At 42.4% G+C, this 26,692-nt stretch overlaps 1 pseudogene; it reads left to right on the plus strand.

Moving 5' to 3' along the window:
* The first annotated feature begins 21,177 nt into the window (after nt 1–21,177).
* LOC116579153 lies at nt 21,178–22,910 on the plus strand (annotated as a pseudogene).
* The last annotated feature ends 3,782 nt before the right edge of the window (nt 22,911–26,692 follow it).

Below are 26,692 nucleotides of genomic sequence, written 5' to 3' on the forward strand. Positions count from 1 at the left end.
TTTCATTACAAGTTTCCATTAACTTGTGATGATTTATTGGACAGGACAATATCAATTATGGGTAAAGTGTTCAATATCTTAGTAAATGTACATGCACTGTTAGTAGCAGAACATTGCAGGAACCTGTCCTGTTACAAGTTGTATGTAGTGCATGCAAGACTGGCTTGATATCAAGATGGCCACAGAAAGACTCATTTGCTTTTATGTCAGGAACGAAGTATAATGGTAGCAATCACAGGAATTGTTGAATAATCACAAGTAATTCTTTAAACTTTGGGACATAAAGCACTAACACATGATAAAAATAATAATAGTGTAAGGCAGAAATTAAGTTAGTATTAATTTCAAATGATATACTTATCCATTTATTAATACTTCAGTTAAGTAAAGCTATTAACAACGCACTCAGATTTGTGAATGATATTACCATAAGACACTTCACTGCAAATTGGCATCTGTAAGGCGTATATTTTTATGCACTCTATGTCTAAGCACTGGGTTTTTATATTGACAGTAGAATAACTTTTTAAAGATTTTATTTATTTGTTTGACAAAGAGAGAGGGAGAGAGAGAACAAGTAGACAGAGTGACAGGCAGAAGCAGGCTTCCTGCTTAGCAGGTAGCCCAATGTGGTACTCAATCCCAGGACTCTGGGATCATGACCTGGGCCAAAAACAGATGCTCAACCAACTGAGCTACCCAGACATCCGGAATAATTTTTAAATGGGTGGAGAGAACATGATATACACCTGACAGCTACCATCTGTAATGCATCATTGTTATGTCACCTGTTCCTTACTTGTTCATTTCCTAACCTTCAAAATGAATGTTTCGCTGTCACTGACAGATTATGGAGATTTCCAATGCAGACTCAGGTAGTGTCCCCAAAATTTAGTGGTAGATCCAGAGTTAGAGGACCCCTGTCCATTCAAGCCATTACCATTTGGATGATACTTTCCTCACAGGGTCACATGCTTCCTGTACATGCGCTATATTCTTCACTACAAGCATGGAGGTGTCACAGGTGCACCGCTAGCAACCCTGAGCATTTAGTCTACAATTCCTAGGATGTGGCTGTGCAGAAGGTTGATTTTACAGCTCAGTCTTTAAGGACCTAAGAATCAGTGAGTATTCATACTTGCACGAAACACACCCCGTCTCTTTACTAGCGGAGTTCAAGCCTCAGAATTACTCCACCTTCCTGCATGGTTTTCAGAATGAATCAGGTGATACACAGAACATTGTCCTTTTCTGATATGATCACTCACCCAGATTCTTGAGACGCCTTTTCTTAAATGGACACCGCCTCTCAGTTTGAAGTAGAAATCCTTACCAACACCTTCCTGCTGCCGGGAGCTGCTTACTGTGAAGGGCATGGCAGCCTGTATGTGTGCGGGAGGGGGGCAGTCAGACCCTGGGATATAAGCTCATGATTCTGTGAGGTCTCCGCCCTCAAAACTGCAATTATTTCATTTGTAGCTGCACTGGGAATATGAGTTTGGGAACTGAAGATGTTTCTGAAAAATTTCCCCAGTTGTTAATTACAAAAAACAATTATAAGTTTCTAGTTAGAACCCCATAGGAGACTATTTGAGTATTTGTGAGAGGCTCTTTTCTCCCCCTTGGTCTCTCTGTGTAGACGGGGTCTTCTCTGAAGGACAGCAGCAAATACTGAGTTCTGACACATGAGGGACTTGTGGCCAGGTGTGTGAGTCTCACTGGATTCCACACTTCCCAGAGAAGTTTCTCTACCCCAAAACTTTGTTAATCTTCTGACCACAGAACTGAACCAATCAATTACAGAATGAGACAAAATACCTGGGAAGAATATTCAGAGATACAAGTAAAAGGAGCAACATGATGTATACAACACAGTTAGAAATTGTTTCACAAATCAAAGGTAATGAATTTGGCCTTGTTTGAACAATTCAGTGCCAGTAAATAGGATCATTGTTTAGGAACATGTGCTTTACCATACCAGTTATGCTTTACCATAACTGACCTCTCTTCATAAGAAATACAGACAGAACAATATCCACAGAAGAAAGAACGAAGTTTCTAAAAGAGTGTTTCACAGATTTAAAACAGAAGACCAGATGGCTCAACTAGAAGATTTTACAAGATTTACAAGATTTTGGATGAGCCAACCCTCACCTACTTAATTCAAGAAGATCACACGGTTACAACAGTTCTTTACTGTGTTGTTGTTGTTGTTGTAGTTGTGTTTGAATTTGCAGTAATGAGATCTTGCTGCTTTGGTAAGAAGATATACAAATTAGGAGTTGAAACTGATCCTTCGCTTTTCCCTACAAACAAATCCACATGTGATGCAAGTTCACTGTGCAATGAGCAGTCATTTTCAAGTCAGAGCCATTATGGTGGGCAACTAAGACTGCACACAAACATGAACTCATTTATCCACTTACATGCAGATGGAAACACACGTGTGTATGCACACCCACATTCGCATATATTCACATACTAGTAGACACATACATAGTCACTCATGTACTTACACAACTGCAGTTGAAACTCACAAACATTCAGGCACACATACAAGCTAGCTCTCATCGACCTTAATGTTCACTACACCGTCACACAAATAGTTCACATTCATTATCACACAATTGGCTAACACATTCATCATGACATGTTCATATACAGAAGAAGAGTTATATCTCCAGACCTCTGGATGCCAGAAATGGGGCCCCTTTTTATAATTTGTATTCTTCCAAGCCTTCAACAATCCACAAGGAGAATATTTTCAATACACAGCCTTAAAAATTTCTTTGAGCATTACAACCCTAGGTCATGTCATGTGGTGGGAATGTTGGAGTATGTGGGGTGGGGAAGTTCATGGGAGTCTGATAGAGTAGGTGAGAGAGAAGGCACAGGGAAAGAAGGGCATAGGGACAAGACAGTTATGCCAAGGTCTTGGGTTGAAGGGAAGGAGAGTATAGAAGAAGAAAGAATGAGGAGGGATAAAAGCCAACGGTGTTTGATATCACAGAGAACACTGCCACATTTGAGGGTACAAGGACACAAAGTGTGCCAGGAAGTGAAGGTATGGGGTATATTGGGATCTGGGTAAAGCAAGCTTTCACGGGAATGAAGGAGAAAACGGGGATGGGCACTTCGTAGGGAAGACATTCATGGTCTGTGGTTGGTGAAATTCACAGGAGTCTTACAGGATTTAAAACTTGTTTGGAGTGGAGGGAGAGAATATGTGGGGGTTAGGTGGACCTTGAAGGAAGAGAGTGTGGTCCAAGGCAGATAGAGAAGGTTAGACGAGGAGAGGATTAGGAGAGTTTAGGAGAAGAGACCTTGAACATGAGGAGTGAGGCAATAGAGGCACAGGACAGTGAGGGAGCCAGGGAGCCAGGAGAAAGGGTCAAGGTGATAGAGGTGGGGTAATGGGTGTGGGTATGGATTGGGTTCATATAGGAGTTGAGACTGGGACACTGGATGGTATTGGGCATAGAGGACCCAGGGGGAGATACTGGAATCGGGAGTGGATATTTGGCAAGACAAAGAAGAGTCTGGATGGTGTGGTTTGTGGGAGTGATGGAAAGGGAGGAGGATCACCTTGGAGTCCCTGGAATAGTGATCATGTAGGAACAGTATCAAGAAGATGACAAGAAGGAGATGGTGTGCAATGCAGAAGTCTGATGGGGGCTGAGCAGAGGTGAGGGGTGCATGCAGGTTTAGCAGGTGACTCCAGCTCCACGGGTGGGGTCGTCGAGTATCTAGGTGGGAGATGGGTATGTGGGGTGGGGCAAAGGAATGACGGAGCTAGGAGGGATGGTGGTGGCACAGGACACATTGGAATCCACTCTTTGACCCCCATTCATTAATTCCAGCTTCATGGTTAAATCACAAGTGTCAAGCAAGCTTCTAATTTCATTTAAGTGGCAAAACTCTTGCTCATATAAAATGCTCCACCACATCATCGAATAGAAAATATAGTATAGGAGTGAAGGTGCCATTTTGGATAACAAAACTCAGTTCTTCCTTGGAAAATCAGGGAAAGGATGAGACCTGGATGGGTCAGGCTGGAGAGGCTGTTTACTAGTATTCCACATTGCAAGTGTTGGGAAGACCTGTCCCATCCCAAACTCTACATTATTGAAAAACTGTTATGGGTCAAAGAAATTTTATGCCCCAGCATATAATTTTTTAAAATTTTATTTTATTTTTTCATTGTTCCAAGATTCATTATTTATGCACTACACTCAGTGCTCCATGCAATATGTGCCCTCCTTAATACCCACCACCAGGTTCACCCATCCCCCTACCCCTTCCCCTCCAAAACCCTCATTCTGATGAAGATTCTTTTATGTGTTGTGACATTTGTAAAATCCAGCACTTTAATTATCTGAGCTTCAGTAACTCTTATTCATGGGCTTTATTGTAAGAAAATAAACCATGGGCTACCTGAAAATTTAAAGGATATTCCCCCCAGGTGTTTAATCATAAGAAACCGTAAGAACTACATAAAAAATTAATGACCTACTGCATGGTGACTACCTAAGAACTACATAAAAAATTAATGACCTACTGCATGGTGACTACCATAACAAAACAAAAAAAATTTTTAAAAAGAAACCATAAGAAGAAGGAATCACAGGTAATAGGGTTGTAGATTGATAATGTCTAAATTATTTTTCATTGCAGAAATTCCACTGATTTCTTAATACAGATCTCCAATTTGGGGGTTGCTCCCTTGGTTTAGTTATGACACCAAGTAAAAGGGATATAGGAAGTTTAGAGTTACTTATGAGATGATCTTAACAAAGAGATGTTATCCCCGATTTTCTGGTGCATCCCAAGTAATTCCATGAGTCCTCGAGTGAGACACCACATACAGATTTGACAGAAGAAGAAATCAGAGATTTGAAGCATGCAAGGGATTGAACAGACTTGCTGTCGTCGAAGCTGAAGTGTAGGTGAGCACACGTAGAAACTGTAAGAAGGAGATAAATTGTACCAACAACAGATTCTTCCCCAGGCTCTGGAGATTGAAACCCAGGCTGATTGACACCCTGATGTCAGATGGTGACCCTAATCAGAGTACCCAGCCAAGGTCCCACATGTTTTTGATGGAAGTACTGTTTGAAAATAAATGTGTATCTTGTTACAGATTAAGTTATTAAGGAGTAATATCAGTGCAACAGACTAAATATTTATTCCTCCCCACCCCAAAATCACACGGTGAAACTTAATCCCCAGTTTGATTGCATTTGGAGAGGGGTTTTGGGGCGATGCATAAGTGATGAGGATGAGCTCTCGTGAATGAGAACACTCACGTTGTAAAAAACGACCCCAGAGAGCCCCTTCGCGGTGAGTACATAGCGGTAGGATGGTATCTATGAGCAGAGCAGGGCACAGGAGACGGTCGTTCTGAAAACCTCCCAGGTGATCCTAATGGGAATCCAGCCTTGAGGACTGCTTAGCCAGACATTGCCTCTCAAAGGGTACGTGAATCTCCCGAATTCCTGTTGAAACCGAATCTATAGGAGAACCCCACTCTAAAAGACTGAGACACAGCCGCGGTAGGGCCCACGAATAAGCCTTTTCAGCACGGTCCCTGAGGGGCTGATGCTTCTCCCCCCAGAACCCTGTTTCCACAGCATCCCCCCACATCAGTCCCTCCTTCGGTAGCACCAGAGAAAGAAAGCAGGACACACCCGACCCTCTACATACTACCGTCAACATCTCAACATAAATACTGTGGGTTCCCCGCATTTAGCAAAAGAAAGGGAAGGAACGGAACCAGGACTGGTGATTCCGGTAGGGAGGAGGGGCTGCTATAGCGAAAAGTCTGAAGACCCCATCTGCCAAGGCAGGGTACAGAGAACTTGCAGGGTCTAGGTCCTAGGCGGGGCGGGCCTTCGTGGGTGGCCTCTGCGCAAGCGCGAATGTGGGTGTGGTTACTGGCTTCCTGCGCATGCGCACTTGGAACCAGGGTCAGGTGACCCTCGCGTTTTCCCAGTTGGCTTCGGCGCTACTGCTCGTTTCCCTGTCCGCCTGAGGGACCGCGTTATAGCTGCGGATTCTCCTTTTGCGAGGTTAGTTGTCAGGGAGTGTGGGCTGATGCAGGTGTGGTAGTGCTTGGGGGTCCCGAGGAGGGAGAGGACTGCGTGCTGCCGGCCGCTCAGCTCAGAGCTCGCAGCGGCTCCGGAGCCTGCACCGCGCGATAGGCGGGGGTCGGGGTCCTGTGAGAGGGACTGTTTTGGACCAGAGTCTGGTGGCACCGTTAACCGTGTGTATTCAGTGACGAGTCCCAGGCCCGTGGTGCCGCCCTCGAGGTCATCTAGAGTTTAGGGGACACTGGTTTCAGGTTCCGGGGGTGGGGCGAGCGACCACACGCTCTGCGCCCCGTGGAGTGCATGCGCAAGGTCCTGGGCTGGGAGGAAGTGGGAAAGAGGGAAGTCTGGGATCCAGAACATGTGGGAATGAGAAGATGGGTTTGTGCTTCATTTATTTATTTATTTTTAGATTTAATTAATTTATTTGAGAAAGAGCACGAGCAGGGGAAGGGCCAGAGAGAGAAGGGTTTGTGCTTCAGACTCTTTGCGCGAAGAGGGCAATCTGAGTCCTGGTCTGTGGGCTTGGGGAGGATCTGGGTCTTGTGGGTGGTGGAGGGGTCCAGATGTGGGGGGATCAGGTGTGGACTGCAGATCCTAGTTCTGACGAGGGCAAGATGGGCCGGGAGACCTGGGCACAGGTATGCGGCCGGAAAGGTCGCACGTGCGCTGAACCAGCATTTTTGGGAGGCCTTCGCAGCTGCAGCTTGGTGGTGGGGCTGTCTCCCTGCTGTCCAGGCACGGCACCAGTGTTGGCTGCACACAGACTGCCCCGCTGTCCACGCGGGGGCGCAAGTGTTGGCTGCACGCAAAGCACACGACTCATCATGTAACAAGTCCCAGTGACGATGGCTGGAGTAGACCGGAGCTAACAGCCTGTGCAGGAATGCCAGACCTCCAGTCAGAGAAGGACAAATACCATATAGTCTCAGTCATATGCAGAATCTAAGAGGGAAAACAGATGAATATGTGGGAAGGAAAGAACAAGGAAAGTTGAGAGAGAAGCCATAAGAGATTCTTAATGATAGAGAACAAACTGAGGGTGGATAGAGGGACATGGGTGGGGGAAGGGCTAGATGGGTGATGGGTATTAAAGAGGGCACTTGTGGGGCGCCTGGGTGGCTCAGTGGGTTAAAGCCTCTGCCTTTGGCTCAGGTCATGATCCCAAGGTTCTGGGATCGAGCCCTGCATCAGTCTCTCTGCTTAGCAGGGAGCCTCCTTCCTCCTCTCTCTCTCTGCCTGCTTCTCTGCCTACTTGTGATCTCTGTCTGTCAAATAAATAAATAAAATCTTAAAAAAAAAAAGAGGGCACTTGTGATCAACACTAGGTATCATATATAATGATGAATTACTAAAATCTACTCTAGTAACCAGTATGATGCTGTGTGTTTAAGAAGTTGAGGGGGTGCCTGGGTGGCTCAGTGGGATAAAGCCTCTGCTTTCGGCTCAGGTCATGATTCCAGGGTCCGGGGATGGAGCCCCACATCGGGCTCTCTGCTCAGCAGGGAGCCTGCTTCCTCCTCTCTCTCTGTCTGCCTCTCTGCCTACTTGTGATCTCTGTCTGTCAAATAAATTAAAAAAAAAAAGTTGAGGATAACACAAAGAAATGGAAAAGCATTCCATGCTCATGGATTAGGAGAACAAATATTGTTAAAATTTCTGTATTACTGCAGTCCTTCTCAAAATACCATCAGCGTTTCTCACACAGCTAGAACAATCAATCCTCAAGTTTGTATGGATCCACAAAGACCCTGAATAGCCAAAGCTATCTTGAAAAACCAAACCAAAGCTGGAGGAATCACTCTTCTGAACTTCAAGTGGTATTACGAAACTATAGTGATCAAGACGGTATGGTGCTGGCACAAACAGACACACATAGATCAATGGGACAGAAAAGAAAACCCAGAAATTAACCCACAGCTGCATGGTCAGCTAATTTTCACCAAAGCAGGAAAGAGCATTCAATGGGAAAAAGAGGTTTTTGATAAAACTGGAAAGCAACATGGGAAAGAATGAAACTGTACCATTTTCTTACAGCATACACAAAAATAATTTCAAAAAGGATGAAAGGGCTAAATGTGAGACAGGAAACCATCAGAATCTTACAGGAGCACACAGGCAGTGATCTCTTTGACCTTGCCCATAGCAACTTCTTACTAGCTACATTGCTGGAGGCAAGGGAAATGAAAGCAAAAATAAACTACTGGGACTTCAACAAGATAAAAAGCTTCTGCACAGCAAAGGAAATAATTAACAAAACTAAAAGGCGACCTTCAGAATGGGAGAGGAGTTTGCAAATGACATATCTGGTAAGAGTATCAAATATATTGTATGATAATATATATCTCATATATATACATACATAAATGTTTTTATATGCATACAATATATTTGATATATATCTTTTATATATATACATATATATGTATGTGTATTTATGTATATATTTGGTTGATATATACATAAACCAACCAAAACACAAATAATCCAGTTGAAAAATGGGCAGAAGACGCGAGTCGACATTTTTCCAAAGAAGACATACAGATGGCTAAGAGACATGAGGAGATGTTCAACATCACTCATCATCAGGGAATATCAGTGAAAATTAAGATGAGCTATCACCTCACAGCTCTTAAGAATGGCTAAAATTAAAAACATGAGAAACAACACTTGTTAGGAGGCATAGAAAGGGGAGGCCTCTTACTCTGTTGGGAATGCAAACTGGTGCAGCCACTCTTTAGAACAGTATGTTGGTTCCTCCAAAAGTTGAAAATAGGACTATCCTATATTCCAGCAATTACACTACTAGGTACTTACCCAAAAGATACAAAAATAGCTATTGGAAAGGATATATGTGCCCCTGTGTTTATAGCAGCATTATCAACAACAGCCAGATTACAGAAAGGGACAAATGTCCATCAGTTGATGAATGGATAAAGAAGATGTGTTATACATATATACAATGGAGTATCACTCAGTCATAAAAAAGAATGAAATCTTAACATTTGTGGTGACATGGATAGAGGTAGAGTGTATTATGTTAAACGAAATAAGTCAGAGAAAGACAAATACTGTATGATTTCACTCATATGTGGAATTTAAGAAAACAGATGAGCATATGGGAAGGGGGAAAAGAAAAAAAGGAGAGCATGAAACTGCCACAAGAGCCTCTTACATGTAGGGAACAGACAGGGTTGATGGAGGGAGGTGGATGGAGGATGGACCAGATGGGTGATGAGTATTAAAGAGGGCAGTTGTTTTTGTTTGTTTTTTGTTTGATAGAGAACTTGAGTAGGCAGAGTGGCAGGCAGAGGGAGAGGGAGAAGCAAGCTCTCCCTGCTGAGCAGAGAGCCCAACAAAGGGCTTGATGCTGGGATCCCCGTATCACGACCTGAACTGAAGGCAGACAGTTAACCAACTGAGCCACCCATGCGCCCTGAGGGCACTTGTTCTGATGAGCACTGAGTGTTGTATGTCAGTGATGAATCACTAAATTTTGTTCCTGAAACCAATATTGTAGTGTATGTTAACTAACTAGAATTTAAATTAAAACTTGGAAAAAAGGTAGTAGGATGTTAGAACAACTATTTTGCAACCATCATCTGATAATTGACTCAGGTAAAAATCATCAGTAGATGCCAAAATACTTCGAAGAGAGATAAGTTGTTCCAACAATGTCAAAATATCACTCCAGGGGCACCTGGGTGCCTCAATCCATTAAGTCCAATTCTTGGGTCAGCTCAGGTCATGATCTCAGAGTCATGAAATCAAGCTCCCAGTGAGGCTGTGCACTCAGTTCAGAGTGTTTCGGGATTCTCTCTCTTCCCTTTGCCACTCCCCTTACTTGCACACACACACCACACACACACACACACACACACTCTCTCTCTCTCTCTCTCTCTCAAAAAATTAATAAAATCTTTTTAAAAATAAAAAATAATTCCCCAGGGAATCCATCAGGTCCTGGGCTCTTGTTTTTGGGGAGGTTTTTGATCACTGCTTCAATCTCGTTACTAGATATTGGTCTATTCAGGTTGTCCATTTCTTCCTGGTTCAATTTTGGGAGTTTATAGTTTTCCAGGAATGCATCCATTTCCTCTAGGTTGCTTAACTTATTGGCATATAACTGTTGATAATAACTTCTGATGATTGTTTCTACTTCCTTGATGTTTGTTGTGATCTCTCCCTTTTCATTTATAATTTTATGTATTTGAGCTTTCTCTCTTTTCTTTTGGATTAGTGTCGCCAATGGTTTAACGATCTTACTGATTCTTTCAAAAACCAGCTTCTAGTTTCATTGATAAGTTCTATTGTATCTCTGGTTTCTACCTCATCGATCTCAGCTCTAATTTGATTATTTCCCGTATGTGTGGAGTTGGTTTGATTTGTTGTTGATTCTCCAGTTCTTTAAGGTGTAGAGACAGCTGCTGTGTTCTGGATTTTTCAATTTTTTTGAGGGAGGCTTGGATGGCTATGTATTTCCCCCTTAGGACCGCCTTTGCTGTATCCCATAGTTTTTGGATCGAAGTGTCTTCATTCTCATTGTTTTCCATGAATTGTTTCAGTTCTTCTTTGATCTCCTGGTTGATCCAAGCATTCTTTTTGTTTGTTTGTTTGTTTGTTTGTTTTTAAAGATTTTATTTATTTATTTGACAGAGGGAAATTACAAGTACACTGAGAGGCAGGCAGAGAGAGAGAGAAGGAAGCAGGCTCCCTGCTGAGCAGAGAGCCCGATGCGGGACTCGATCCCAGGACCCTGAGATCATGACCTGAGCCGAAGGCAGTGGCTTAACCCACTGAGCCACCCAGGCGCCCCTGATCCAAGCATTCTTAAGCAAGGTGGTCTTTAGCTTCTAGGTGTTTAAATTCCTTCTGGACTTTTCCTTGTAATTGAGCTCCAGTTTCAAAGCATTGTGATCTGAGAATGTGCAGGGAATAATCTCAGTCTTTTGGTATCAGTTGATTCCTGATTTGTGACCCAGTATGTGGTCTAAAAATAAAAAATATATTACTCCAGCAATTACTTATTAATGAAGCAGGGGAAAAGCACCTTGAAAATTAACAGGTCTAGTAAATGGTATTATAACCAAATAAGAAAATTTAGTCAGCAAGTATAGAAGATACTTATAACCTTTGCCTCTGAGGTGATGCCCTTCGTCTTTTCATTCCCATACTCTTCCCAGCCTACTTCATCACCCACACCCATTTTGTTTCCTTAACACCATTATCCCTACACCAAGGTTTCAGCTCTCTTTTAACCCTCTGTCCTGGACCACAAACCATGTCCAGCCCATCCATACTCCAAGAACATAGTGTCATATCATATTTGTTGTGGTCTTTCGTATCAATGCTATTTGAAGGTTCCAGCTACCAAGCAGTCAGTTCCCCTTGTTAAGCAGCTGACCAGTCCATGCTTTAACCACTTCCCTTACTGGACTCACACAAGCTGAGCCACTTTGCAGCAGTTGTGACCACCCAGGGTCAGGTACCAGACAACCAGGAACAGCTTTATGTTTTGAACCTGTGAAATGCTTCAAGTCAGCCAGTTCAGTGGGAACTCTAGAAAACTAGCTCCTCTCACTCTGCTTCCACACATGAGCTGTTCTGTGGCTCTAGCTTCTGTTACCCTGTCCCCATCCATATATAGTGCCCTCCCTCCAGCATGATCCTGCCTGGCATCCTTCTCCTTTTGGAGCTGTTATTAAGAGTTCTGCCTTTTTTTCCAGTCATGTGTCATAGTGTTGTCCACCATCAAATAACATTGAAATCCTACAAAATGTGTTTCCTGCCTTCTGTTCTCTAAGCCCACATGGACATGAATTGTCCTGGGCTTTCCCACCCTTCCCCTTACTGTTGCTGATTATCTTCCTTCATTTTCCCCCTTGTTCTTACAACTAGTGTAACACTAGGCCTGCAAACTAATGTCTGCTGTGTTACACCTTTAACTTCCATGCACATTGTCCCCTTGTTCCATCAAGACCTGCAGTGCACTTGAAACATCGTGCACCCTTTAAGCCCTGTGTGCCTTTTTATCCTGCATACTCTCACACCTCCCACACTCCGTATACTCCTGTTAGGAATTGGATTCCTAACAGGATGTTTATCCCAGAATTCCTAACAGGATGTTTATCCCAGAATTCATATTTCATAGCCCTAATAACTAATACATCAGAATGTGGAGATCGGGCCTTCAAAGAGATGATGAGGCTAAAAATGAGGCTGTTGCAGTGCACCCTAATACAATATGACTGGCGTCCTTACAAGGAGAGGAAGTTAGGAAATAGCAGCAGTGCAGATATGCAAGACCAGAGAGAGGCTGTGTGAACAACACACAGGGAGAAGCTGGCCATATTCAAGCAGGCATAGAAGCCTCAGAAGAAACCAACCCTGCTGACCCCTAGATCTTGATTTGTCACCTAAAAACTCTGAAGAAATAAGTTTCTGTTGTTTATGCCATCCAGTCTTTGATATTTTGTCATGACAGCCCTACTGGACTAATACTGTCCCATGTCACCATGTTTCATTGCTTTGCCCTCTTCCCCTCTGCTCCTGTTCTGCTGTGTTACAGCTCATGAACTACCTTTCACCACCAAATTTTTCCCCACACCCTGCATTCCCAGAGCAGAGCTCAGAGAAGTTTTGAAATGCTACACAGGTAAAATGTGCTCCTGGCATTCGGAAGGAGTTCAGTTGTAGACATGGCTCCTCTTTCTTGCATTCACAGACTTGGACATAGGAAAAGAATTACTTTATACAGACATTTTTCTGAGGAGCATACACCTGGTGACTTTGTGAGGGTTTTTGTGAAATTGAGTAGGACATTGGTGTTTGGGTGTGCATTATGAGTATGTATGTATGTGAGTGTGAGTCTGTATGTGGTCAGTGTGCACATGACTGCGGGTGTGAGCCTGTGTATGCCAGGATGGGAAAGACTATGTGCATGTGTATTTATCTTGAGTGTGCATACTGTGTGTTTCTGAGTGTGTGAACATGTATGTGCATGTTCTTTGTATTCGCAGAATGGGTTGACCACCATATGGTTCTATTCCTGTACTGGGATATTGGATGAGTAGGAAGAATATAGGGAAAATGTGGCAAAACTTAACAGAGGTCTGTCCTTTGCCATCTCACCCTGGAAGATAATCTCCACCCCTTGTAATGTCATGCTCACAGTATTGCCTTTGTTTATCTCAGGGAATGGCCACCAGACAGTCTGATAGTGGTTTATGAATGGACCTTGGGCAATGCAGTGTCAGGTCCGCTTCTGAAGTAGCTGAACACAAAATAAATCAGCCAGACTTCCCTAGAACAGGAGAATAAATAGCTATCCAGTCAGTATGTGATTGAGCTCCAGTAAAAAGTGTCAACACCTAGGTTTTGGTGGGCATCCCTGTTGGCAGTATGCTTATGAGTATTGTCAAATGTCAATGTCTGGAGAATAACACACCCATCACTTCACAGAGGGGACACTGGAACTCTTTCATACTTTTTCTGGACCCTACCCCATATATTTCTTCCATGTCTAGTATTAATCTGTATCCTATCCTTTCAGATACAGATTAATAAACCATAGTGGTGAGTACAATAGCTCTCGGTGATTTATAGGAGTCCTTCTGGAGAATTCTGAAAATGGCACATGGTTTTAGGAGCCCTGAACTTGAGCTGGTATCAGAAGTAGGTGTGTTCCCATTGAACGTTTAAAAAAAAAAAATTGGTGTGGTCTGGTTAGAATGGCTAAAATTAACAACTCAGGAAACAATAGGTGTTGGCAAAGATTCGGAGAAAGGGGAACCCTCTTACGCTGTTGGTGGGAATGCAAACCATTACAGCCACTCTGGAGAACAGTATGGAGGTTCTTCAAAAAGTTAAAAATAGTCCTCCAAATTCATTTTCGCTTTGTTTTCTTTGCCTTTGGAGACATATCTTGAAAGAAGTTGCTGTGGCTGATACAGAAGAGGTTACTGCTTATGTTCTCTATGATTCTGATGGATTCCCGTCTCACATTGAGGTCTTTTATCCATTTCGAGTTTATCTTTGTGTATGGCGTAAGAGAATGTCCAAGTTTCATTCTTCTACATACAGCTGCCCAAATTTCCCAGCACCATTTATTGAAGAGACTGTCTTTTTTCCCACTGTATATTTTTTCCTGCTTTGTCGAAGATTATTTGACCATAGAGTTGAGGGTCCATATCTGGGCTCTGTACTCTGTTCCACTGGTCTATGTGTCTGTTTTTATGCCAGTACCATGCTGTCTTGGTGATCACAGCTTTGTAGTAAAGCTTGAAATCAGGTAACGAGATGCTGCCAGTTTTGTTTTTCTTTTTCAACATTTCCATAGCAATTCAGGGTCTCTTCTGATTCCATAACACATTTTAGGATTGTTTGCTCCAGCTCTTTGAAAAATACCAGTGGAATTTTTATCAGAATGGCATTAAAAATATAGATTGCTCTAGGCAGTATAGACATTCTAACAAAGTTTATTCTTCCAATCCATGAGCATGGAATGGTCTCCCATCTTTTTGTGTCTTCTTTGATTTCTTTTATGAGTGTTGTGTAGTTCCTCAAGTAGAGATCCTTTACCTCTTTAGTTAGGTTTATTCCCAGGTATCTTATGGTTCTTGGTGCTATAGTAAATGGAATTGATTCTCTAATTTCCCTTTCTGTGTTTTCATTGTTAGTGTATAAGAAGGCCACTGATTTCTGTACATTGACTTTGTATCCTGCCACATTATTGAATTGCTGTAAGAGTTCTAGTAGTTTGGAGGTGGAGTCTTTGGGTTTTCCATATAAAGAATGTTGTCATCTGCAAAGAGAGAGAGTTTGGCTTCTTAATTGCCAATTTGGATACATTTTCTTTCTCTTTATTGTCTGATTGCCATTGCTAGGACTTCTAATACTATGTTGAACAAGAGTGGTGAGAGTGGGCATCCTTGTCATGTTCCTGATCTCAACGGCAAGGCTGCAAGCTTTTTCCCAGTGAGGATGATACTTGGTGTGGGTTTTTTATAGATAGATTTTATGAAGTTCAGGAATGTTCCCTCTATCCCTATACTTTGAAGCGTTTTAATCAGGAAGGGATGCTGGATTTTGTCAAATGCTTTTTCTGCATCAATTGAGAGGACCATGTGGTTCTTCTCTCTCCTCTTATTGATTTGTTCTATTACATTGATTTGCGAATGTTGAACCATCATTGCAACCCAGGGATGAATCCCACCTGGTCATGGTGGATAATCATTTTAATGTGCTGTTGGATCCTATTTGCTAGGATCTGTTGAGAATCTTAGCAACCATATTCATCAGTGATATTGTTCTGAAATTCTCTTTTTCTGTGGGGTCTTTGCCTGGTTTGGGGATCAGGATAATGCTGACTTCATAAAAAGAGTCTGGAAGTTTTCCTTCTGCTTCTGAAGCTGCTTTTTTGAAACAGCTTCAGGAAAATAGGTGTTATTTCCTCTATGAAATTTTGGTAGAATTCCCCAGGGAATCCGTAAGGTCCTGGGCTCTTATTTTTTGGGAGGTTTTTGATCACTGCTTCAATCTCATTGCTAGATATTGGTATATTCAGGTTGTCAGTTTTTTCCTGGTTCAGTTTTGGAAGTTTATAGTTCTCCAGGAATGTATCCATTTCATCTAGGTTGCTTAACTTATTGGCATATAACTGTTGATAATAATTTCTGATGATTGTTTCTATTTCCTTGGTGTTAGTTGTGATTTATCCCTTTTCATTCATAATTTTATTAATTTGGGTCCTCTCTCTTTTCTTTTGTGTTAATTTGGCCAGTGGTTTATCAATCTTACTGATTCTTTCAAAAAACCAGCTTCTAGTTTCATCAAGATCAAAAGCTTCTGCACAGCAAAGGAAACAGTCAACAAAATAAAGAGGCATCCCACAGAATGGGAGAAGGTATTTGCAAATGACAGTACAGACAAAAGGCTGATATCCAGGATCTATAAAGAACTTCTCAAACTCAACACACACAAAACAGATAATCATGTCAAAAAATGGGCAGAAGACATGAACAGACATTTCTCCAATGAAGACATACAAATGGGTGTCAGACACATGAAAAAGTGTTCATCATCACTAGCCATCAGGGAGATTCAAATCAAAAACCACATTGAGATACCACCTTACACTGGTTAGAATGGCCAAAATTAACAAGACAGGAAACAAACAGCGTGTTTTGGAGAGGATGTGGAGAAAGGAGAACCCTCTTACACTGTTGGTGGTAATGCAAGTTGGTCCACCCACATTGGAAGATGTGGGGATTCCTTAAGAATGTGGAGTTTCTTTAAGAAATGTGGAGATTCCTTAAGAAATTAAAAGTAGAGCTTCCCTGTGACCCTGCAATTGCACTACTGGTTATTTACCCCAAAGATACAGATGTTGTGAAAAGAAGGGCCATCTGTACCCCAATGTTCATAGCAGCAATGGCCACAGTCGCCAAACTGTGGAAAGAACCAAGATGCCCTTCAACGGATGAATGGATAAGGAAGATGTGGTCCGTATACACTATGGAGTATTATGCCTCCATCAGAAAGGATGAATATCCAAGTTTTGCATCAACATGGATGGAACTGGAAGAGATTATGCTGAGTGAAATAAGTCAAGCAGAGAGAGTCAGTTATCACATGGTTTCACTTATTTGTGGAGCGTAAGGAATAACACGGAGGACATGGGAGATGGAGAGGAGAAGGGAGTTGGGGGAAGTTGGAGGGGGAGGTGAACCATGAGAGACTGGACTCTGAAAAACAATCTGAGGGTTTTGAAGGGGCGGGGGGTGGGAAGTTGGGAGAGCCTGGTGTTGGTTATTAAGGAGGGCACGTATTGCATGGAGCACTGGATGTGGTGCATAAACAATGAATTCTGGTACACTGAAAAGAAATTTTTAAAAATTAAAAATGTTTTTAAAAAAAGAAATACTTGTTGGACCCTGTATGATTTCATGTCTTTTCTAAATTCTTAGGTAACGATGCAGCTTAGGAGACAGAACTTAGCATGAATTCGATCTTAGTGGCAGAACTTCTCAGGGAATCGGGGACACCTGTGAGATACGTACATCTCACCACCAGTCCCTTGAGTATTTACTGCTCCTTCCATGTGAGACCCTGTCTACCATCAGGGATCATCAAAAAGTAGGCGCCTCTCTTAAACCATACAGTGGTCTCCTTGGAGATACTCACAAACTTGTAATTGGGTTTGGTAATTAGCAGTGGGAAAAAGTTTTTTGGAGATATTTTCAGCTACTGAAGCCTGCACTCTCACTGCCATCCTGTGTGAAATGATAATTGCAATTCTGAGGGGAGTGGAGGGGAAGTCTTATCTTGGGGTCTGGCTGCCTCCCTCCCTCACATACTGGTTGCCATGACCTTTACACTGAGCCCCTTCCATCGGGAAGGAGTCTGGTGAGTATTTTCTCTTTCAGTTTGAGAGAGCCTGTAAGGGAGCACGTCTAAGTGTTCACATCTGTGAAAGGGATTCTGTGGGTCAGGACAGTTTTGGGCAAAGCTGAACAGGGAGGTGGAATCATTCCTTGGGTTGGGTATGAGCCAAGCTTATAAAGAGAGATGAGGATCCTGGACCCTGGACCCACACCTGATGGCTCCTGATGTGATTTACTAAAATCCTCTCTGAGGACACTTAACTCATGAAAATCCCAGTGACAGCAGAGAGTTGTTTGGAAGGTGTGTAAGGACTGTAGTTATGAAATCCATCTTCTGTTCACATTACAGGAATCAGATTAAATTTTCAGTCTTTTTAAAGGTGTACTTATAATGCCTTCACGCTTCTAATACTGAGTAGATTAGAGATGTAACAGTTTTCTGATCTATAGAGATCATGTAGATGAATTTGTTTCCAGGATATTAAAAAAAAATTTTTTTTAAAGATTTTATTTATTTATTTGAAAGACAGAGATCACAAGTAGGCAGAAACGCAAGCAGAGAGAGAGGAAGAGAAGCAGGTTCCCTGCTGAGCAGAGAGCCTGATGCGGGGCTCGATCCCAGGACCCTGGGATCATGACCTGAGCCAAAGGCAGAGGCTTAACCCACTGAGCAACCCAGGCACCCCTAAAAAGTTATTTTTAATCTAACACTGAATATGTGACACACTGGAGATAGTAATTTTGCTGCTACTGAAACCATCTGAGGTGTCATGTCTAGGAAGAGACTGCTTTTTCTCCTGAAGGTGGAGACAGCATTTAAGGAAAAGGTTGCTACAGGATCAGACAAGAGGTGTTAGACCACATGAATCTTGGTTTGTTCTTTCTGGCTTAGTAATATTCTACCATCAGTCCCAGTCTCAGAACTGATTATGATTTTAACTTACATGATGCACACAATTCCATATTCTTAGATTCCATTTTATATGTGTCTTGCATTTTAATGTCTGTTACACTTCTTGCCTTAGTGCTAATAGTTTGACTCAGTGTATGTTTTGATAAATACCTCAACATTTGAAACAATTATCAATAAGTTTTCTACTTCTCTTTCATCAAATAGTAGTATTTCATAGAACATTGCTTAGAAAACAAAGTAATATGATGCTTTAGTTTGTGTGATGGAGGCCATGAATTTTGTTCCTTGTGTGACAGGAAATGACTATACTGTCAAAAAAGTATGGTTTAGTAGATACTGTGTTTACCCAATGTGTCGGCACAGGGATGTTTGACGTAGAATTAGCCTATAATTGGTGGACCTACACTTCATTATGATACTAAAACTTTATTTATGGGGCTCCGGGGTGGTTCAATCAGTTAAATGTCTGATTTTGGCTCAGGTCATGATCTCAGTGTTCTGGGACCTAACCCTGCGTTGGGCTCCATGCTCAGTGGGGGCCTGTTTGTCTCTCTCCTGTTGTCTCTACCCCTGCTCATGGGTTCTGTCCCTCTCTCTTTCTCTTTCAAATAAAATCTTTTAAAAAAAGAAAACTTTATTTATGTATCTTATTCACAGAGAAAATATTCTTAGTGAAAGATGGATTCTTGTTACAGCTGAGATTATAAAATAAAATACAACTGATAGGAAAATGGAAGAGTATGAAATGAAATACAGGTCTGGATTATTTGAAAGCACAGGCGACATACTTTGTTCATAGAGCACAGAGGTTTGGACACTGTCTTGGCACCAGCCGGCTAGGCTCTAGTCACTAGTTGGCCTTTAATTAACCACCATGTGAACTTAGATTGCTTTACCCTCTGTACCTAAGTTGTCCTTATCGCTACAATGAAAATAATGTCAGCACCTACATCATGCAGGTAGGAAAATAGAAGAGATTCCAAATTTATGGCTTGATAGCTCTGATTCATGCATGTAATGGGCTGTTGGAAGGTTCTTTTTTCCACAGTGGGAAGCATCTTAGCAGAGCCATGCTGAAGTAAACGTGTTTCCCAGAGCTCATGGATTTTAGTTGATAGGATATTTGTAGCCACCAGGACCTGTTCCAGGGTGGGATCTTCTGATTTTGAGGAACTTTACAGTTACTGGGATCTGTCAGAATGACTCCAGGGTTTAGTCACGAGAATGGTTTCCTCATCAGACATCGTGATTGGTTCTGGGGATTTTCTCACTTCTTTCTCATCATCTCTTCCTTTTCTACAGGGAATCTAAGATGAGGTCCCAAGATGTGATCCTTATCTGAGTATAGTTGCTTATTGGTCATTTTCTTTTACAGGTGTCTCAGGATATTCGCAGCATTTAATTGAAACATTCTCCCATGAATTTTGAGTACACATCAGTTTGCTGTCCTCAAGAGTTGGCAGGGTGTGTCCATTGGTACCAGCTGCCTCTTCTGCATCTCCAATCATCAGGAGCAGCCCTGGGACCTCCAGGCGGGTGAAAATGTGAAACCTCCCCAGGATATTGGGATTTCCGTTTTCTCTACTGGACCTTGTATGTGTTGGTAAATATCCTTTCTCCCATGACAGAGCAACAAACTCATCAGAAAGAACAAAGATTTAGGATGCTTCAGTGCACAAAATCTCAGACTTACTCTGAGTAGCAGTGTTACAGTTCTGTGATGTTCATTGTTGGGCTCAAATCTAAGCGTTTAGGTCTATAAGTTTCTTTCTGTACAGACTCTGTGAGCAGGCTGAACATATTCACAGGAAGAACCTTCTCATCTCCGTGCAATTTTACTTTGGTGATTTGTATTTTAAAAAGTAAAGTTATGTACATTTCAACTGTGCAACTCACTGGGAGTTCGCAAGTGACCACACCTATGTACACAGTTCCTAGATGAGAAACAGAATGTTTTCAAACCCCCAGATATCCTGTTGTGCCCCCACTAAGTCACTATTCCCATAGGCATCATTTTCTTGGCTATATCTGTAGGATTGGAATGTTTGGGAATAAGTTCATAAGTTTCCAACATTTGAAAGATTAGATTACTTTAACATAAATGGACTTATCCTGCATGAAATGTGTTATTATGACTTCTTCCTCATGCCATATGACTTTTCAAAATTTATCTGTGTTGTTTCATATTATCGTTGGCATTTGGCTTTGCTGTAGAAGACTCCATGTGAATATGAAACCATTCATGGATTGCTTCTCCTGTTAATGAGAAATGGGTTTCCTGAGTTTGGGCTGTTGTGAGTAGTGAGTAATGCTGGTATGTAAGTTCTGTAACCAGTCTTTTGGGGATACCTGTACAAATTTTTGGTGAGTGTATTTGTGGGACAGTGAAAATAGATGGTACTACAGTTTCCAAATGTTTGTACTAATTTTAACACCCATCAGCAGTGTATGAGATTCTTGGTGGATCCATATCTTTGCCGAAATTTCTCTCACTCTGAGTTTAGATTTCTGGGTAGTGTTTGATGGCACCAGGCAGTAGTGTTATATTTGAAATTTTTCTAACTACAGACATTGAACATTTTCATGTGGTATCTCTTGAATAACCTCTTTTTTGAAGTTTTAATTTAAATTCACTTAGCCAACATATAGTACATCTTCAGTTTTGGTATAATATTCAGTGATTCATTAGTTGCATATAAGACCCAGTGCTCATCACATCATGTGCCCTCCTTAATGCCTATCACCCCGTTACCCTGTTCCCCCACCCACCTCCCTTTCCACAACCCTCAGTTTGTTTCCTGGAGCCCAGAGTGTCTCATGGTTTGTCTCCCTCTCTGATTTCTTCCCATTCAGTTTTCCCTCCCTTCCCCTCTGAGCCTCTGCACTATTCCTCACATTCCACATATTTCATTTAGCATAATACCCTCCACAAGTGTTTGTAGGAACGGTTTCTCTGTTGTTTATTCTGCTGCATAGTCTTTAAGAATTCTCTGTGCTAATTATAGATTGTGTGTGTGGTGGGGGTGTTTTGATGAAAAACCCCTCTAAATTTACTATAAAATAATTTTCCCATGTGATTAATATGTTCAGTGCTGTACAAGAAATATTTTGTTCAAAGGCCAAATAAAGGGTTTTTTTTTTTAATTTTTCTCAAAAAACCTATTATGTCTTTGATATTTAGATCAGCAATCTATTCACAATTGACTTGGTTTATGGTACTAGTAGTGATCAAGTTTTCTTTTTTCCAATAGGGCTAGTGAATTTCAACTTCTTCTAAAAATCTTGTATTATTCTTTCTTTCCATTTGGTCTCATTTGTCATTGCCTCTCCCAGGTTAACATCCCCTCATCCCTACTGCTGATTTTTACATGAAATGTACTAGATCTCCATCTCTTCCCATCTCTGACAGTTTTGGCAATCGAGCAGGAGTGCACAGTGAAAGTGAATCTGGGTGTCAAAATTTCAGTTGGCCTTGTTGCTCAGAGGAATGCTTGTTGCCATAATTTTTAGGAAAACATGTTAAATGACAGAATATCTTCCAGGGATTTGATAATGGGAATAATCTTCTTGTCACTGATGATAGTTGGAATTGTGGGTCATTTCTTTCTTTTTTACCATTACCTGTTCCTTTTCCACACCAAATGCAGGGTGAGGTGTACCCATTTGATTCTCAAGCACCTGATCATATCCAACTCCATGGTCATTCTCTCTAAGGGAGTCCCCCAGACAATGATGACTTTTGGGTTGAAACATTTTTCCAGCAAATTTGGGTACAAACGTCTTTTATATGTTCAGAGAATGAGCAGGGGCGTGTCCATTAGTAGCATCTGCCTCTTGAGCATGTTCCAGACCATCATGATCAGCCCCATGAACTCCTGTTGGAAGGATCTTAAAGTCAAAGCCCCAAAGTATATTGGCCTCTCCATCTCCCTCTGCTGATCATGTACATATTTGTAAATTTAATTTTTCATGTGTATGTGTTGTTATGTGTCTGATAAATGGAGCATGAAAAACATCACAAACAAAGGCTATTTACGGTACTGTTTTACTATAGATCATGAGACAATCACAGCCCCAACGTATGCACTGTTGATAATACTCTCTGAAGTTTCATTTTCTGGGCTCATGATCTGGGCCTGTGGCTCCATGGTTTTCATCCTGCACAGGCACAGACAGCGGGTTCAACACATTCACAGGCCTAATAATGTCTCCCCCAGATCCTCTGCTGAGTCCAAAGCCACCCAGAGTATCCTTGTCCTGGTGACCACCTTTATGTCTTTTTACTTCCTCTCCTCCATCTTTCATGCTTATATTGCTTTTATTTGTAATCTCAGATGGTGACTGGTGAATACCGCTGTGGTGATTTCTGTGTGTTTTCCAACTGTCAGTCCCTTTCTGCTCATGAGTCAAGTCTCTGCTATACCCAGGCTCAACTCTTCCTGGATAAGGAACAGAAAATCCTTTAACCGTACCAGAAAAAAATAAATTAAATGTTTCTGGACAGTATCCTGGTTTTTTTGTTTTTTTTTTAAGATTTTATTTATTTATTTGACAGAGAGAGACACAGCGAGAGAGGGAAACAAGCAGGGGGAGTGAGAGAGGGAGAAGCAGGCTTCCTGCCAAGCAGGGAGACCAATGTGGGGCTCGATCTCAGGAGCCTGAGATCATGACCTGAACCAAAGGCAGACTCTTAAGGACTGAGCCACCCAGGCGCCCCATCCTGTTGTGAATTCATTCCTCATTCTGGAAAAGTCAGTAATGAATGTAAGGAGATGCCGCATGCCATTCAAAGGAGGACACTGATGGGTGTTGGTGTTTCATCAGCCATTTCAGTATGGGACATACATGGGCATAATAGAAGGGAATACAGCAGCTGATCTCATTCTGATGCCTAGTATCCTGAAAACAGTAGTTTCATAAAATGATTTTTGAGTGAAATTGAGTGGATTTGGTGCTGGCTTCACAGGTGAATCAGTGGTTTCCCAAGAGTGTACTCGTGGGCACATCACGTAAGCGTGACTACAGTCAGGCAGTGAGGGGTGGATATGGTTGGGAGGCAGTTCTGCATGGATTCCTATGCATGTGCAGGCCTTTTGGGCAATGGCACCGGCAGCTTTTATCGTGGACTTTAGTTCATAGATATTCTATAGGGGGAAAAAAAGTCTTAGGTCTTAGGGAGACTGTCCCATTTGGGGCAGAGGACAGATTTGTTTGCAGTACAAGGAACTACAGGCTGTAGGTAAGGAATGGCAACACCTAAGGCAACAAGAATGTTAGAAGTTCAGGGAAGAAGTTAAGGCTGAGAGTCCCCTTGATCCTTAGCTAACATTAAGGAAGACCTGAGACATGGTGGCAACCCTTCCAAAGTTAAATGGGGATCAGGAGCCACTAAGCGCTCCAGTAACCACACCATGCTCTCCTCCACCATGAAGCTGGTTGCCAACATAGTAGGAAAGTCATTGTTAACAAGCTGTTTCTTTAAGAAAAATATTTTACTTATTTATTAGAGCCCAAGCAGGGGAGTGGCAGAGGGAGAGGGAGTAGCAGACTCCCCACTGAGCGGCTTGATCCCAGGATTCCAAGATTGTGACCTGAATCATGACCATGAGCCACCCAGGTGCCCCACAAGCTGTTCTGATGGTAAGTTGAAGTTAAATTTAGAGGTAGAGTCCCAGCACCAATTTCAAAGTGGTTCCACTACAGTGCCCTCCTCAGCAGCTCAGCTTTTACTGTCTCACTGGCTCATCTCCAAGCCATGTTTGGTAAAAATCTGCTAACATCCCAGGTGCTGTTAGAGCCCTGTGGAAGGCTGTGGGAACACCCTATGTAGCTGGATCCCAGCACCCCAAAGCTGCAGGCTCCAAAGATCCAGGATGAGAATTCAGCCCCAGCTGGAGGGACAGATGATTGTACAAGGTTGAAATCAGGGTATTAAGGACAGAATGCAGAACTAGGATCTCCCATTCCAGAGGGAAGAGTTCCCATGATCCTTTCAAACATAAAGCAGAAATATTTGAGCACAAAATAATCCATTCCTGCCATGGAAAGGGCAAGCTTAGGCATATATGTCAGTGACTTCACTCCAGAAGAGCAAAGACTGGAAATTCCTTTTCAAAAAGTCTCCGTGAATCAGCCTCTGAAAAAGTCCAAATCCACTGACAGCCTGAGCTCTTGTTGTAAACAGTAGGGACAATGAAAGCTAGGAACCAGACAGATCTTGGCCCAATCTTAGGGAAGAAGCAAGTACACACCCGAAACACAAACTGTAAACATCAGAGGAGGTCACCTCAGCAGTGGCTCCAGGGAGACCATGGACAGACTCGTTAGTGACCAGAAGCCTCCCCCTTACCTCAAGCCAGGGATAGTGATGAGTGCTTACCTGCAGCATCCAGAAGGCCATCCCTGAGAGCCAGAGAGTTCCCCTCTCCCTAGGATCTGTCTCTCATGTCAGCCCAAGGCTTCACTGGGGACCTAGAGCTGCACATCCATCTGGGGAGAGATGCAGGAGAGAGAGGAGGCTGAAGTTCAGAACAGGAAAGAAGGTCCCACAGAACCTGTTTTCTTTTCTGACAAATGCTCCGCTCTAACTGTATGTGTCTTTTCTTTTTTTTTTTTTTTTAAAGATTTTATTTATTTATTTGACAGAGAGAAATCACAAGTAGGCAGAGAGGCAGGCAGAGAGAGAGAGAGGAGGAAGCAGACTCCCTGCTGAGCAGAGAGTCCGATGCGGGACTCGATCCCAGGACCCTGAGATCATGACCTGAGCCGAAGGCAGCGGCTTAACCCACTGAGCCACCCAGGTGCCCCTGTATGTGTCTTTTCTAAATTAGACCTTGTATTTCTGTATTTGGAATCCATTCAGTACAGGGCCTTTACATTTACTTTATTTTCTGTACTCTTGGTGCTCTGACATTTGTGACCTTGCTGTAAGCAAGAGGCTGCCTCTCCCATGACTAACCATTTCATAGAAATAGGAAAGGCCTTTATAGGGGCCCCCCTTTTTGTGCAGACTTACAAATTGAGAGTCCAGACCCCCAACATCTCTTTCTCAGGGTCTGACACACTAAGCCACTATTTCCACTGCCACATTAGAGGATCCAAGATCAAGTTTCTGGTAGGTTTTCTATGTCCCAAGGGTCCTCTGGTTGGGAGGCCGTCATCTTCCCTGCTGTATCCTCATGGGGTAGGGAGAGGGAGCTCTGGTCTCTTCTTGTTAAAAGTGAGAGCCCTCAAGACTGAAGCCAAATCTGATCACCCTCACAGAAGCCACCCCAGAATGACATCCCAGTGAGGAGTCGTCTTCACATTATAACTCCGAAGGAACCTAACTATTGTGTTGATTACCTAAATAGGCATCAACAGCCCAAGTGCCACCACGGTGGTGCAGCAAGAACCACCTTGACTCAAGAACCACCAAGACAATCCACATGTGCACAGATGAGTGTGACCGCTGATCCACGCTCCTTGCCGTCTTCAATGCCGCACATCAGCTCTACAAATGTCTAAACAGGGAGTGTTTCAGTAGAGATGCTTAGTGAATCATCTCCCTGGAAAATGTGTGGCAGTTAAATGCATGTGATAGATCTCTTTTTATTAGCGTGACAATATGTCCTTCATTGATGACTGACTCAGGAGACCAGCTGGATTGGATGGAAGTTCACTCCACCACCACCTGTGTAAACCCGTGGAATCTAGAGCAGAAAATCTTAAGGCAGGGTGTGTGTGCTATTTGTGCAATTATGGTGCAGTAACAGACACAAACCATGCCTAGAGGAGGAGAAACCTACTGAAGAAAACATTACATGTGAAGATCAAAATGGTATTAGCTCTGGAATAACTCACTATTTATGGGTCCTAGCTCACGTGTCAAGATTAGTAGAGTGGTTGGCCCACTGGTTTATGTGGGAAAGTGTTTTGCCTATCCGTAGTTCTGCCTGTCCAAATGTACATGTCCATACTTTCGCCTTTTCCAGAATGACATGTCCTTAGAACCATACAATATGTAGCCTTTGCAGATTGGAGTCTCTCACCTTGTAATACGCTTTTAAGATTCCTCCATGTCTTTTTCTGGCTTGATAGTTCTTTTAGCAATGAATAGTATTCCATTTTCTGGATATATTACAGCTTGTTTAACTAGTCACCTACTGAAACACACCTTGGTTGCTTCCAAGTTTGGGCAGTTATGCATAAGTTCCTATAAATGCTCCTGTGCTGGGTTTTACGTGGACATAAGTTTTCAACTCATTTGTTTAAATACCAAAGAATGTGAGTGCTAGATTGTATGATGAGAGTATTTTTTTTTTTCAGCA

This window comes from Mustela erminea, chromosome 19, assembly GCF_009829155.1.
Source record: "Mustela erminea isolate mMusErm1 chromosome 19, mMusErm1.Pri, whole genome shotgun sequence".
NCBI lineage: Eukaryota > Metazoa > Chordata > Mammalia > Carnivora > Mustelidae > Mustela > Mustela erminea.